The following is a 15,349-nucleotide window of genomic DNA, read 5'->3' as shown; positions in this document are numbered from 1 at the left end:
CAGTCTCCTCACATGTCATTCCATCAGATTTGTAATCTAGATAAAGAACAGCACTGGTGACATGCAGCCTCTGTCTCAGAGCTTTGCTGTTTAAATGAGGGAAATTAAACTACCTCTTTCCAGCTTTCTGTCGTCCATTATATTAAAAATAGTGGTATATTTCTTATTTAGTAACAATTTTACACTTATGGCAAGTGAGGCACATAGGGCTTAGAGTGGCATGACACACTTATCTACACTTTTTGAAGCAGTCCATTTCCTTAAAAAATTTGAATATTCCCTCTGGTAGTGGTAGACCAGCCCAAAAAACTCCCATGTATTGCACATTTTTTTTTACTTTCCTGCTTATTTTTCTTCCTTATTTGCAATGATTATGTATTCTCTGTTTGGCCTACGTACCCAGTCAACCCTGCATTCCTCTGACTTTCCCAAAGTTTGTGGTTGTTGAAGGGATCATGGGAAGATGTTTAAATTACGCCTGGAGCAGGCATGCACAAATTTAAGCATGATGAGTTATTTGTGGCCTGCCTAGAGAATGCGTTCTCCGGATGAGTAGCACTTTAGTGAGTAGTCCCACTGACTTAAATGGCATGATTCAAACAATTTGTGTCACAGTTAAGAGGTTGAACACAGGTGGAAAACCAAAAGGTGTACGGAAATTCTTCTCTGTTGAGTGTGTGCACTCAGTTCCTGAACAGCATTAGCTGCCACTGCATGTGTTCACAGGTCTTTCTGTGACAACGCATCCTGCCCGGTTTTAGTCTATGCTGGGAATGAGGAAAAATGTCTCTCATTACCTTGTAGTGCCAATTGGTCAATATCTGCATTTTTAAAAGGGATTTTTGGAAGGGAAGGAGGGAGAAAATGCATCACGAAGCTGGACAGAGAAGCAGAGGCCCTAAGAAACTACACTCCACAACATTGCTTTGCCAGGTGGCAGTGATGTATTACAGCTGGGAACTCCTTTCTGCTGGGGGAATTTGGCTTGAAGACTCAAAGCCTGTTTACCATTGCAACCACATTAATGGAGGGCAGGGTCCAGCTCTTCGTCAGAGCACAGCTGTTGTTTCAGCCAGGACATTGTCCCCTTTCTACTCAGACTAGAGAACACGAATTAAATGTTCCATCACCTGCATTGTCTCTGCCCTCATTTTGTTTTGGGAAAATAGACAAAGCAAAATACATGTCAGGTGATGCTGTGCTCTGGATATGGATAGCAAGCAGAGTTCACAAGCAAACTGCTGCTGAAAAGGTGTAAATTGAGCACAAGCAGCTTTTAGGCTTGTTGGGGGAGACCAGTTTAACACCTAACCTGCAGGTTTCTATTGCTATTACTGTGTAACAGATAAATTTGGCATTATACTGACCCGTGGCAATAGAGGCATTAATCCAGCCCATTACTATTGGCCATTCCAATACAAAGCACGATGGATGTTTGGAGTTAACGAATCCCACAAAAGAGCTGGCCATTCCTCTTTATAAAGCATGGGTTTGTGGGTAGAAAGCGCTCTAGGAAAAGGAAGCTGTGCAGCCATGCCAGCACCCCATTGTCAGTCCAAAGACAGCCCTGTAGTGTGCTGTTCAGGCTCCCACATCACGGCCACTGATAGAGCCATGCCTGCACCCTGCTGCCTATCCACAGCTCTCTCAAAAGGAAAAGGGGGCCTTGTCAGCTCTGCAAGAGGAAGAGGAAGCAGCCCCCTCCTCCTCCTTCTCTCTGTGGGTGGGTGTGAGAGGTCTGGCTAGTCTCCCTGCTGGCATGAGAGAGATTGTGCAACCTATGCATCCTCTCCTCTTAGTGGGAGCACAAGCATACCCTTGTACATGGTAAAAGAGCTTCCCTGCCCATCACCTACTGCAAGAAGCTTGATGATGTGCTACACCCGGGTGGCCTTCCTGACCACATATGAATGCTGTATAAGCAGAGGAGGAAGGTGAGGAATCAACTTTCAAAGTGAATAGGGGCAGACCTCCAGCGAGTGCAACTCAGTGCGGCCTGTTGGCTTCAATGATGCTGCATCAACTTACACCAGCTGAAAACCCATTCTCTGCTTTTGTTAGAGTTAATACGCTTTCCTTTCTTAGGACAGTGACAGAGCAGTCTAATGGTAATTATTGTTATGCAGGAAGTTGAAGTTAATTTCTGTTTTCGCATGAGTATAAATGCCAGGGCCTGCATACATACATTTCAGAAGTAGCGAAAAATTGCACACTGTACTGACGGCATTTCATTAGCATTTACATTATCTTTGGGCTTAGAGGGCTCAGTGGAAATAGAGAACCTTCTGCACAAGGAACTTTACCCAGGGCTTTGTAAGGACTTTTTGACTGGGTCTTGAAAACCCACAAGACTGGAGAAGACTCAACGTCTCTGGGTGTCTTATTGCACGACCTGGTTGTCATCATGGGGAAGAAGCCCTAGCTTCAGCTTATGCCCGTTATCACTCCCCTTCCTACCAGGCACTGCCAGAGTGCTGTCAGGTCCCCCAAAGCCATTCCTGCTCCTTGCAGGAGGAACTAGCCCCTCCTCGCAGGACAGTGTTCCAGTCTTACCAACCCAGTGGCCTCCTGGAGCCCCTTTGCTTTGTCTTTGTCTCTTCTCTGTGGGGCCCCAAACAGGATGTAATGCCTAGATAAGGTTCGATGGGCCCTGAGCACAGGGTATCCCCCAACTCCCTTGTACAAATTTATCTGCCCTGTAGAACTTGAAACTGAAAAAAAAATAAATCAAATAAACAAAACCCCACAATGAACAAACAAGCTGGATCACAGCAAAAACAAGGAGATGGAGAACATGGTTTGCCTAAACTTAGCTTGGTTAGCTGAGACCTTCTGGGCTAGAAGGCCATCTAGCCCATTATCCTGCCCCTGAGACTAGCAAACAGCCTATAGTGGTGGAAGAGTGGAATGGGAGGTATGCAAAGGGGGATTTTTTGGAATGATTTCCCAACTTCCAAGAACTTGAGTCTCCTGGGTGATTAAATTTAGTAGCTCCTGAATCATTACTTTTTGTCCATGCATTTATCAGATTGTGTTTGAACTTCATGTAAACCTTTACCAACCTGTGGTAAGGAGTTCCACAAAATAATTAGATGAAGTTGCATGAAAAAGAGGTTTGTTTCATGTATGAAAATCATAGGTACTATGTTTGCAACTACTGCTTTCTGGTTTTACAGATGCTCCTTACTTCAATTCCTTAATCGCCTTCTCTGTTCCACTTACTTTTTGTTACCCAAAGAAGTGTTAAATGCTCCATTCCTGGCAGTGTTCAAGGTCAGGTTGGACAGAGCTTTGCACGACATGGCCTAGTGTGAGGCATCCTTGCCCATGGCAGGGAGTTAAGGTCCTTTCCAACCTGAAACATTGTATGGTTCTACGACTTATGTGGAGCACATGCCTCTAATTGTCTGCTTTTCTCTTTTCTATTCATTACCCTTAGCAGATGCAGGCATAAGTCCTGCACAGGTTTTTAAAAAATGTTGCTACAAACAAAGTTCAGCAGAGATGTTTTCTGCTTCCTTCTCTTTTCCCCAAAATTCCTAACGTGGAGCTTGCTTTTTCAGTGGAGCACCAGCCTTGCTGCATGCAGAGCTATCTATGTGAAACACAGGATCTCATCCTGACTGAAGATAATCCATTGAAACCCTGTCCCTGCACCAGTAAATGTCAGAGACAGTTTTTCTGTAATCTTTCAAACCGTTTACCTCTACTCCATTGCCCTGCTAAGCTAGGCATGGCTTCCAGGAATTTTTCACCGGGATAGTTCATTTCTGCTTCTATATCCTTTCAGTCTCACTTAATGCCCTACACATCTCGCCCAAGGTACTCCAGATTTTGCCCCTCTCTGTCAACAACACAGTGATGGCACAAGGACTATGCCCTGATAAAATACTTTGCTTGTTTTTCACTATTGGACTGAAAGTTTTATGACATGTCTGTACTCCTTTCTTTCTGCAGCCCTCGTTACTTTAAGCCTCATATTTGACCTGAACGTCAGCTTTTGGAATAACTTCCTTTATCACATCCAAGCCCCAGGAAAGGCAAGAGGTATTGAAGGGCTGTGAGAGAGAGACTGCACATGAAGAACGGGCAAAAGGGGGAAACCCATACCCAGTATGCATGCAGTCATCCATTGCCTGCACTATGGGGGCAGTCAACCTCCATAGGTATTGTTTCAGAGATAGTAAAATGGCAAGAGCACAAGGTATGACTCTATACATTAGTGTTTCCATTGCACCGGGTCTCTTGGTAACATCCCAGGGCAGAATCTGACCCTCTGGGCACTATGGGGATTTTAGTACCTGTGGGATAAAACTGGTGCTGTCTTAATCAATGTCCATGAAAAGGGAACAAAACCTGCTTTTACTTTCACCAACCCAAGAGAGCACTAACTTTTCTTAAAGTGACATGTGATTAGCCCCACACAATATAAAACCCCCACTCCAGCCTTTTTTTCTTTCTATCAATGACTTTCTGTGGCAATACCTCTACAAGTATTCTCCCACTTATCTCTGTGAGCAACAGTTCTGGCCCTTTAGGGTTAAATTGATGTGGCCAGTCTTCCTCAGAAAGACATGTTGTGTGATGTGTAGCACCACTTGGTCTGAAACCCTGCCTGTGGAGCCTGGCAAAAAAGGCAGAGAAGGTCTGGTGAGTCCTGCATTCTATCTCAGACTGGGACCACCTGACTTCACCAGCAACACAGCCTAAAAGGGACAACAGGCAATATCTCATGTCCTGGGAAAAGATCTAAGACAAGATGGTGCTCTGCAGATTGCTGGAACATTTTAAAGATCTGGCATCTTTATGTTTCTGTCACAGCCTTGATGTGCTTTCCTGAGCAAATTGCTTTGTGCTTTATGCTTGAGTTTCCACCTCTGTTCAATAGGGAGTCATTATAGAGACCCCTAAAAGCTAGGAATTATTCCAATTAAACCACAGAAATGGTACTGATGACAATCTTTTCAAGAGCCGATGACATTTCTTGGAGTTGAACATTGTCATTTGCTTGGTGGTTACCAAGGCGCATTCATGGATGTTAGAGCTAATAGTAATTAATTGACCATGCAAAACCACCAATGACTGAAGCAGCTGACTCAGATCCCACCTCTTTGTTTAAACTTGTCTGTAAATTCTTCACATTTCATTTGGTAAGAACAAAGATAAACTGCTTTAAATGTAACCACAACCTGTAAACATAACATACAACATCTGAATGAATGGTCAGATTTTCTGTGGTGAGTGGGCGCAGCTTCCAGAATGAGGTTGAGAGGTTGGCTCAGACGTCTCCAAGCTTTGAACATTTCCTCTCTGAAAGAGAAATGGGGGCTTCTGCAGGATGAGGAAAAGCAAAACAGCTGTCTTAAGGCCAAGGTTGTCAAACTGGAAGAAAAGGACATGCAAGGGTGGGCATTTGCTAGAGGAATAGTCAGGCTTTTAAAGAACATTGGGAGTGGGGCAAAAGAGAGATTTTGTGATGGCATTCAGTCCAAAGGCAGACAGTTAAGGTTTTGAAAATATCATTCTAGACAAATCAGTTAAAGATAATAAAACATGGGAGTAGGAAAGCTCTTCCGCTCTTGAGCACATTTTGCATTTGTATGGAGGTACACTGGAGACACAGGAGACTAAATCCTCCTCCCCAAGCATTTCAGATACCTACAGCTGCTGAATGTTGGTATTTTTATCCTCAGTCACCTTCCTCATTGCATCCACCCCATCTCAATCCTCATACAGCTCAGGCTGTAGTGCGTGGGGTCAGCCTGGTCCTAGGACACTCTCTTTGCTGCCCCAAGGGAAGTCATAGCACAGAGTTTCTTTCTCTGCATCACATTTCAGCCTGCCAAAGTCATTAGCTCACCTGAGAAATTACAATAAGTTCAGAAAAATGGACATTTCAAAGCTAGGCCTGCCTTCCTCACTTGTTCACAGGGAACAGCATTTGAATTTGATTGCTTTGCTGATCCTCAACTATTTTAATTTTACTACAGCAACTCTTGCTAGCTAATTATTGTCTCCAAACTAGTTTAGTTTACGCTTTTGCCCGCAGCATTTTACTCAGGACAGTCCCTAACTTAATTTTTGCCAGAACACCGAGATCCATATCAACGTGAGTTATTATTTTCTTTAGGTGTCCCTCATGATCAGACACTTCATCAGATTCTTTAATATCTTTTGCATCCTGTTGCTGTAGACAAGTCATGCACCTGCTGGACCATCTGCTGTTGCAGACTGCAATTCAACCCACACACTCAAGAGATTTCTTTATCCACTGCTTTGCACTTTGTTAAATGGTATTTGTCTGTATAGAGAGGCTCTAGTAAGGTTTCAGATCAGAGCCAGTCCACGGTGTTTCAGAAGCCCAAGCAAAACCTCATTTTTTTCCTGCTGTTAACTCCAAAGGACTCCAGTTCTACCTCCAGAAGCAGAAAGGAGCATGTGGGGAAACCTGCAAGGCATCATGGCATGCTGAGAGATGCTCATCCTGCACCCAGGGAAATGGAAGGGCAGTTGAAGCAGCAAGCCTACCACAGATTGGGGAAGTGCACAGGCTTTTGCTCCTTTCCTACCGATTTTCTTGCCTGTTCCTTGCCTTTCTCCCATGTTCCATTTCTTGTCCATATTTATGGAATCCTACTAAAATGCCTTGGTGTAATCACCTCATATTTGCACAGATTTTTGCTATGCTGTTTGTATTTTTCTTTCTTTCTGCCTGTCACAAGTCAGCCTGTTGAGTTGTTGTTCTGCAGGTTTATTAGGCAAAATATCCAGCTTTCCATCATGCTCCCAGAGCGTTCTATTCACAATGGAAATATTTTCTGTTCGAATTTCCTTGCAGTGTGGGCTGAAAGTAGAAGGCCTCTGGTTTGTTTTGTTGCATACATGACCCTGCATCACTGAAAGCCATACACCTGAGTTTAGTGTTTGCAAGTAAGCCAATTGTCTTTTTGAATATCTTTACTGTATTCAGTCTCTGTAATACAGCGTTGTTTCATCTGGAATACATGTTGTTTCACTGTCATCTAACAGTATATTGACAATATTGGCAAAGTTGTCATTACCAGCATATTGGCAATATCAAAAGAGAAGGCTTCTGTTACTTGCTGTATTTTGATAAGGCAACTGCAGTTTTCGTTTTGGTAAGTCTTTATGCACCGTATTGGAAGTGTGTATTCCCCAGGGATAATTTTCTTGGATGACTTACTTGTTCAGTCTCACAAGGTCCGTTGGAGTTGTTGGGTTTTTTTGGTCAGTGTCCCTGGGCAGCTGATACGTTGTGAAGAAGCTTGCCAAAAATGTTTTCTCTTTGTTTTCTCTGTACAATATGCTGTTATCACTGTCATGTTCTGCAACCACTCACTGTGAACACATCAGTTACTGGTGCATCCCAGAATATTTCATGGCACTTTTGACTCCTCCCAGGTTTCACTGACAGGTTCTTACTAAATCATCGGGATTTGGTTGTCTGTAATCTCTTTGCTTTTGCTGTAGAGTCTTTTTCTCTGGAGATGTTACTATTAAAGTGACAGACATATGAGATGCTAATAGTAGGCTGACTGTCACTTAACTGATGCAGAATGAAACCTGGCAAAAAAAGGAATAGTTAATACCCCTTAGCAGAGAATAGATACTAGTATGCACTAAAAACAGTTACTGCTGTCAGTCCCATTACTAGGTTGAGACCCTGTTTTTGGTTATAAATGTTACCTTCCCATCTTGGAACATAAACCTTGTGATTTAGGTGGGCAGCTAGGTAGCTAAAATGAACACTCCAGTTTACAAAGTTCTCCACTTTGTAACTGTAAAGAATAGTTAGGAGTAGTTCAGGAGCAAAGTGCAGGAATAAACTGGTTTGCATAATGTCCCAGTGTAGAGCTACACAGAACAATGAAGTTATCAAATAGCACTTTCCTATTTTCCCTTAAAACTGACATATCTGCAGTCTTTCTGTGAATTAATCATGAAGAGACAAAGGTCTGAGCTTGCAGAATTGCACATGCATTGTCAGTTTTAACTCATAAATAAACTAGCAGGAGGAATTGCCATTAAAAACAAATATTTTTTCTCTGGTCAGTGAAGTGATCCCACAACTTTTAAGTGCTTTACTAAGCAAGCATTATAGGACTAGTACATTTAGGGTTACAGGATTCCTGTCTTGGCGCAGCTTTGAATGTTTTATGAGTCAATTAAAACTACTTGAAAGAATTTAGTGACACAGGCACCACACATTTTATTCTCTGACAGCTGAATTCTACATTGTTTTCATAGGGGTAGGATTAATGAAGGTTTTTAAAAAACTTTGCCCCAGAAGGAAGTACCCATATTCCAGTTATTCACATTTTTAAGCACTTAAACTTGGCAGCCAGGGCACAACCTGTAGGAATTTTTCAGTGATCCAAAAGAACCCTAAATATACATCTAGTTAGGTTTTCACAGTGATGAAGTACAGTGCTTACTGAGATCTGTGATGCCTGACAGCATCTCCTAAGTTGTACTGTGTGTGTGTATGTGTGTGTGTCTGTGTATGATCTGAAGGTCTTGAGAAAGTTCTGTCTAAAGAGAATTTCACAACAAGTTTTATCCACAGAGGAAGTCACACCAGACTCATTACATCACAGCACTTCCAGTACTGAGGGTCTCAAGCTTGACTACCTATTCAGTCTTTAAGAAGGGGGGAACTAGTAAGCAGACAGCAAAGCTATTTGCTATCTACATGTGTTAAACTAGGGTCCATCTGGAAATAGTCATGTTAGGGCCAAATTTTTGGGTGAGCAAATTGCTATTTGCACAAACTTCAAAGGAGCTGTCTTAGGTTTCCATTCTCAGAGATCTGACCTCTGGGTTTTTCTTCAGCTTTCACACTACATTCACTACCTTCCTCACCACACCTTTTGCCAAACAAAGCTATATTTAGCTCTTTGTCTGCTATTTTCCACTGGATTCAATTTTCCCACCACCACTAAGCAACCCATAAAACCTCATTCATGGTTTTGCAAAGCCATGAAAAGAAAAATGAAGATTTTTTTTTTTAAGTAGTTTTAACTTTCCGTGGCAGTCTTACTAGGTGCATATTTTGGTACTCTCTGAAGTCCCAGAATGACGAAGTATGAGACAGTGACTGTAGGGTCTCCGGTCACCCTAACTATGGCAGAAGGATAGTGCGTTAGGACTCCACACCATGTCTCCACATTTGTGGAAAAAATGGAAGGTGATTAGGCTGGGAAGAAGGAACAAGTTCCTATAAAAGCTCTGAATCTGCACTCACAGATCACTGAAGTCACCTCTTGCTTTTACACATACGATAAAGCCTTGTGCTGACCTGAAACCTCAGGCACTTGTTAAATTGCATGCAAAGCAAAAGAACAGAGAACTAGTCATACTGGGTCAAAAATAAGTCCCATCCAGGTTAATATCCGTTTTCTAATAATGGCCAGGAGCAGGCTCCTAAAGGAGATTACAAGAACTGGGCATGTAGAGAGCAATTTTCCAGATTTATGCTCCCAGCTCCTGTCCATCAGCCAGGTACCTTGTTCTTAGGAAAACCATAGAGTGCCCAGGTAGATGTGTGGTGCATTTCCTCCTCTCCTCCCCACCCCGCTACTCTCCCAAATGGTTGGCGGGGCTCAAAACAGACAAAGACACAATTTTGGTTGTGGCCTGTCTGCAGGTAACACCCCACCTCCACCCCACCCACCAGTGCCCTGCATTTAACACAACTTGAAAACATTATTTTTTGAGGCTTGAAATAACTGGATTTCCCTGGGCTTTAATTTACCACTTGACTAGTTTCCTATTTAACCTTTCACTTCAATCCTTATTTCACAGCATGAAATGATACCCTTGCACACCACATCTCTCTTTTGGAGGCAAGCCTACCAAAATTATCTTCTGCTTGGATGTGATGGAAAGTGCATGCAACTTTCTGAAACAACTCAGTGAAAACAACGTATTACTCATAGAATATTCTCAGTGAAGGTTGCAGCTGAGAAAATTTGATAGCAGGAATGGCATTTTTTACCTGAAGTTCCACTTATTTGGAAAGGAAAGGTCATGAAGACTTCCTGAAAGAACAATATTTCTCCACCCACATTTCTGAAAGATACCTATGTCTGTGCCTGGCTTTAAGCAAAAGAGTTGCCATAGAAATATTCCTTTGCCTAATATGATGCTTGCTAAATCAGGGATTGAAACAGAGACACTGTAATTAATCACACAATTTTTTATAGCCTGAGCTAAACAGTCAAGACTCGCTAGCTATAGATAAATATTTCTTACACAGCTAAGGCACAACAGGGAATCTTACCACTGGCTTGGGCTTTAATTAGACACATCTTAATTATTTTGCTGGTTGAAAGACCTTAAAACAAATCTGGAGTGACTGTACACCCTCTCTAAAGCTGTATTTATTCATTTTTGCTTAGGATTTAAATAAGAAGAGTTATGGAAAAAACAAAGCCCACACAGAGAGACTCTTGTTCCCACATACAATATATTTTTGTTTACTGCTGCTCATCTAACCGATTTTCATGGGCAGCAAGACCTCCAGTTGAATCAGAGCAGTTCTGAACTAGCTGTGAACATGTGTGTGTGGGGAGGTATGTGCAAGCATGAAGTCTCATCCTTCATTTTGTATATTGATGACAAAATGGATCTAAACAACTTCTGCATTTAACAGCAGGCCATTTAAATGATTTTTCAGTGAAATACACGCAGAAAAATGTGCATCTGCATGTCCAGTCTGTGGGGCTAGACCTCTTGGTATGCTCAGACGAGAAAGAATACCCTCAGCTGGTCCCATTGCAGTTGTGCCACCAAATACTAGGCCAGAGACAAAGAAAACATGGTATCGATGAGAACACTTATGTGAAAGAAGGGGTTATCTCAGTTCCCAATCTTCTAAGTATTTTACCAGTTCAAAGTTTTTGGACAAGGTACCTAAGAGCTTGGCTAACTCCTGAGAGATAGGAGATGTGCACTTGCATCTATTTGGACAGATGAAGGAACCAAGCTCAGGTTTCTCCTCTTAGGGAGAGGACATTTTCCAACACTGGGCTGTCAGCACAAGCAGGAGGGAGTCAGTCTGTTCTTGTTGTGATCATTTTCAAACAGCATCTCCTTTTTTTATGATGTTTGTGTTTCACTTCGGGGCTGTGAGTGCACCTCCCTGAAATACGTAGTTGAAAGCCTTCTAAGCTCCAATGAGACATTTTGGTTAATTATTAACACTTGAGTAGTTTGTTGCTTAGTAGACACCGCAGTTGTAAATCCCACCATTGAGTACTCCTCAGGCACTGAATGTGGAACCTGTGTGCGTAATTCAGGGTGCTGTTTTGATGACCAGATCATGAAGAGTTTGGAGCTACAAAGCTGAGAGCTGCTGGGGTTTAAAGCCACTGTCAGTTCTAAATCGTTTTCCCTTCTGTAAAGAAAAATGATAGTAGCTTTGCCACACAGCTGAAAGGGTGTTTTGAAGACAAGATGTTTTGGAGATTGCATGCCATTGAGATAATCTCATGAAGGAGGCTGTGGCAGAGCAGACAAAACACTCCAGGGTGACTGACTCCAAAAGGGACCTGATTTCTTCAACAGATTCTGTGGGGCAAAGGCACCATGAAGTGGAGCCCTTGGGGGTCTATCAGACTAGCCAAGTGATTTAGTCAGGGACACTGAGATAGTAGGAGACCTTGGTTGTTTCCACCCTGTCAGGAGTGGGGTATTACAGTCTAATTTGGAAGGCCTGTTGATCCCTTGTGAGTGGACCAGGAGGATGAAGATTATCATGCTTGGCCACTAAGGTCTTGACTAAAGTGAGGAAAATCAATCTGGATCCAAAACAGCTACACATTTAATGTGAATTTGCTAAACCACATTAAATCTCTGTTTTGTCACTTTAATCAAAGGTGCTTTTAATGCGAGTAGACTTCGCTGTCTTACCAAGTGAACTGGTCTTAATTTCAGAATATTTTAGTCCTGAATTAGAATATCCACACAGAAATTGATGAAGTTTCAGTAACACTTAAAAAAATAATTTGGATCATTACCATGACAGCACAGTATGTGGACCTAAACACTGGTCAACGGAGTCACACCACTAAAGTGAGAGAGCTGTCAGTACTGCTGGCGCTAGAGAAGTCTGGATTCAAACAGAGGCTGCCAAAATTATTCCTCTTAATAGGTTTTTACCTTCCATGACTTTTCACCTAGTCTACTTTCAGAGGCCAGGTCCTTGGTTATAACTAACAATGTTTTTCCAAAGTGTAGTATCCTGTAGAAACTTTGGCCTGATATGTTTTTGAGGAAGACAAAGCTTATGCCCATTAATTGCACAAAAATATTTTTTCATTCATCAAACACCAAAGAGCATCAATGTCTTGCACATTAATGTGGGTAGGAGTTGTGAGTAGATGATTTTGAAAGTTCTGAAATGGTAAATGTTAAAGCACCCACCACTCCTGTTGCAACAATTTCCTGAATTTACACAAATGAAGTCATTAAAAATTATTGGTAAATTGGAGACTATCAGGTCTTGTTTGTAACAACATATATACAGACACATGTACAAACAACTCTGAAATGTGCTATTTCCTGAAATAGACGTTAATGGGACGTCATCACCTGTCACAATTGCTGCTGTTGCCAAAGATGTTGGTCTGTCATCTTGACCTTTAAGCCACTGTTAGGATACCTTTGTGTAATCAAGATTCGCAACTTCAAAATGTCAGTAGAACAAAAGCTACTGTTGTCTTGACCCAGCTGAGTAGATGTCAAAGGCTTGGTGCTTAGCTGCTGACAAAATTTCAAGTCCAGCTTAAGATAAAAGTGTGTTTTATTCACAGTTATGGTTAGGATTTACCATTTAGTTCTGTTTATGCCAATGTTTCTTACTCTTTTCTTGTCACCAATGGCATAGCAATAAGCAGTTTTGATCTTATGCAGATTGTCTTCCCACTTGTTTTTGTGGGTCTTAAAGGAACACCAAGTAGAGAAAAAGAGAAATTGGCAGTCCACAGTTTCGGAGAAGACTGAGAAGAGGGTTAAACCATGAACTGGAAATTCAAGAACTGAGTTTGTTAAATAAGAACATTTTCTGTAAGGAAAAACAAAAAAAGAAAAAAGTATTTAAGCACTTTGTACTCTTGTGGTAAGGCTTTGGATTCTCAGATTATTTGCAATTAATCCCCTTTTGTATGGCCAGTGTATTTGTAAAAATGAACCTAGAAGCAAAAGAAAATCAGATTGTTGAAGTTTCATTCAACTGTTTGTTACTGTGGAGCACTTTTTATTTATTTTTGTTTGCCGATATGTCTCTTTCACAGTGCATTGCGTTTTGCAGGGATGTTTATATGAGTGGAAAATTAGACTTAGCAGTGTTCTGTGTTCGCTTTTCATGATGTAAACAATTGTACAAAGTGAAGAGGTCCAGTCCAGAGTAGCCAGAGTACCAGCAACTAGATGAGCATGAGCATAGGCAGAGTTAATTTTTTATATTGAAGAAGTTGACTTGGGGAGAGCAAGGAGGTTAACGAGCAAAAGCCTCATGCACAGTCTCCATCTGTCTTGGCGGCAAGCAGGAGGCTCTTCTCTACCTGTCCTACAATGAACTGATGCACATGTCAGTTTCCCAAGCAACAGTGTATTTTTTATGAGCTTGTGCAACATGTCTAAGCTATGGTTCCCACTCCACTGAAATGATGTAAATGGTTGCTTCCATCTATTACAAGAAGTTGGATGTTGGAACTGATAAAGTACTTTAAAACCAGTAGATGGGACTGTTCTGTAGCAGCTCAAGAGACTGTTGTACATTGAGCATTTTCCGACGGGTCTCTGACAAGCTCACTCTCTACCACAGTACTGCAACTGAGGGGGAAACAGCTGTTTTAACATGGTGCCGTGTCAGCTGCTACCCACTCTGCTGAAGTACCTCACAGCTGGTGACGGCAAAAGAGGAGAGACAGTCTTACGTGCCGTGAGTGATACTTGCATCTTTCTCGTCAGTGTATGCAGGAGTCAATCACACCCTTCTGCTACAGATCTATGACACATTGTCTAAAATGAATGATAGTTTCCTCCTGGGAATAACAGGCTTCTCTCTGGGGCAGATTTCTGGTATGCTTTCCCAAGAAATTTCCTGTTTCTGACAGAAGGTGCCAGGGAGTCAGGAATATGGCACTGCATTTTTAGTCTTTCATTTTGAAAGCATCCTCAGACTCCTGGGGTCTTCCTACAGTATCGTGCCCTCAAAAAGAGAGTCTTTGGTAGGGGGTCCACCCTGCGTTCTTCTCATAGAGCCTCGATGCTGATAACTCCCTGGAATGATGGTCTGATGCTGATGAACAAGGAATGACGATGATGTTTACCTCAAGCATTTAGATTCTGCAAAGTACAGAAAAACAGGTCATATCGACATTATTTAAAAGTACGCTTTATTACCCGACACAGCCCTTTAGATATTGCTGGAGTATGCTGCCTCCTTGCTGAGTAGTGACCCCTTAAGGAGAAACAGAGCTACTGACACTAGTAATATCTCCCTATCTCCAGCTGCTCTTCCGTGAGATTTGCTTTCTCTCCCCGCCCTGGCTGGGGCTTATTCCCTCATTTTCGGTTCAGCACACTTGAGACAGGATGTCATAACGCCGCGTGTCAAGAAATTCAAAACGTTGCTCAAATGCGTCCTGCAGCTGGCATCTTCTGTATCTTTTTGTGTCAAGAATTGTACCCAGGTCTTTTATTCCGCCCCACACACACACACACTGGTGGTTTGATTTATTCACTGATGCTGTATTGCCAGGCCACCGAGGAAGTGCATTTTTTTTTTTTTGCCTTAGTGTTTTGCAGTCGATCTTGTACACTCCTCTTATTTTACCATAGAGACAGAACTTAAGAGGAGCACTGTGGTTTTTTGTTTGTTTCAAAGTCCAAATGCTGAACAGCCGGCATCACCGGTTAACCACTGCTTTCTTAAACAGAATTCTTGCTCCAGGAGAGCATCTTGACATAATTGAGCCCTAAAACTTTCAGCCCCCAAAGATGAGGAACTCCGTATTGGTGGGTTTGGAGTGTTTTGTCTTTTGGGGGCCTCACTCAGGAAGACTTTTGAATGTTTTCAATCAAACAATACTTAAAAAGCATTCTATAGAATATTTTGTGTATGGTAATCATTGCAAATGTTTTTGCAGCCTGGGGGGACACATGGCATAGTCTCTTCTAGAGAAGGAGGAATCACTAAGAACTGTGAAGTAGCAATCCTACTTGTAGGCTCTGATCTTATCTGGGTTTCCATGTTGCATGACCTTACTAAGCATACAGGGGAAACCTTCCACTGTGAGATTTTAAGTAGTTTGGTGCAGAC

The sequence above is a fragment of the Lathamus discolor genome, chromosome Z (assembly GCF_037157495.1).
Source record: "Lathamus discolor isolate bLatDis1 chromosome Z, bLatDis1.hap1, whole genome shotgun sequence".
Classification (NCBI taxonomy): domain Eukaryota; kingdom Metazoa; phylum Chordata; class Aves; order Psittaciformes; family Psittacidae; genus Lathamus; species Lathamus discolor.
The sequence above is the reverse complement of the archived record's forward strand: the minus strand, read 5'-3'. Positions refer to the sequence as shown.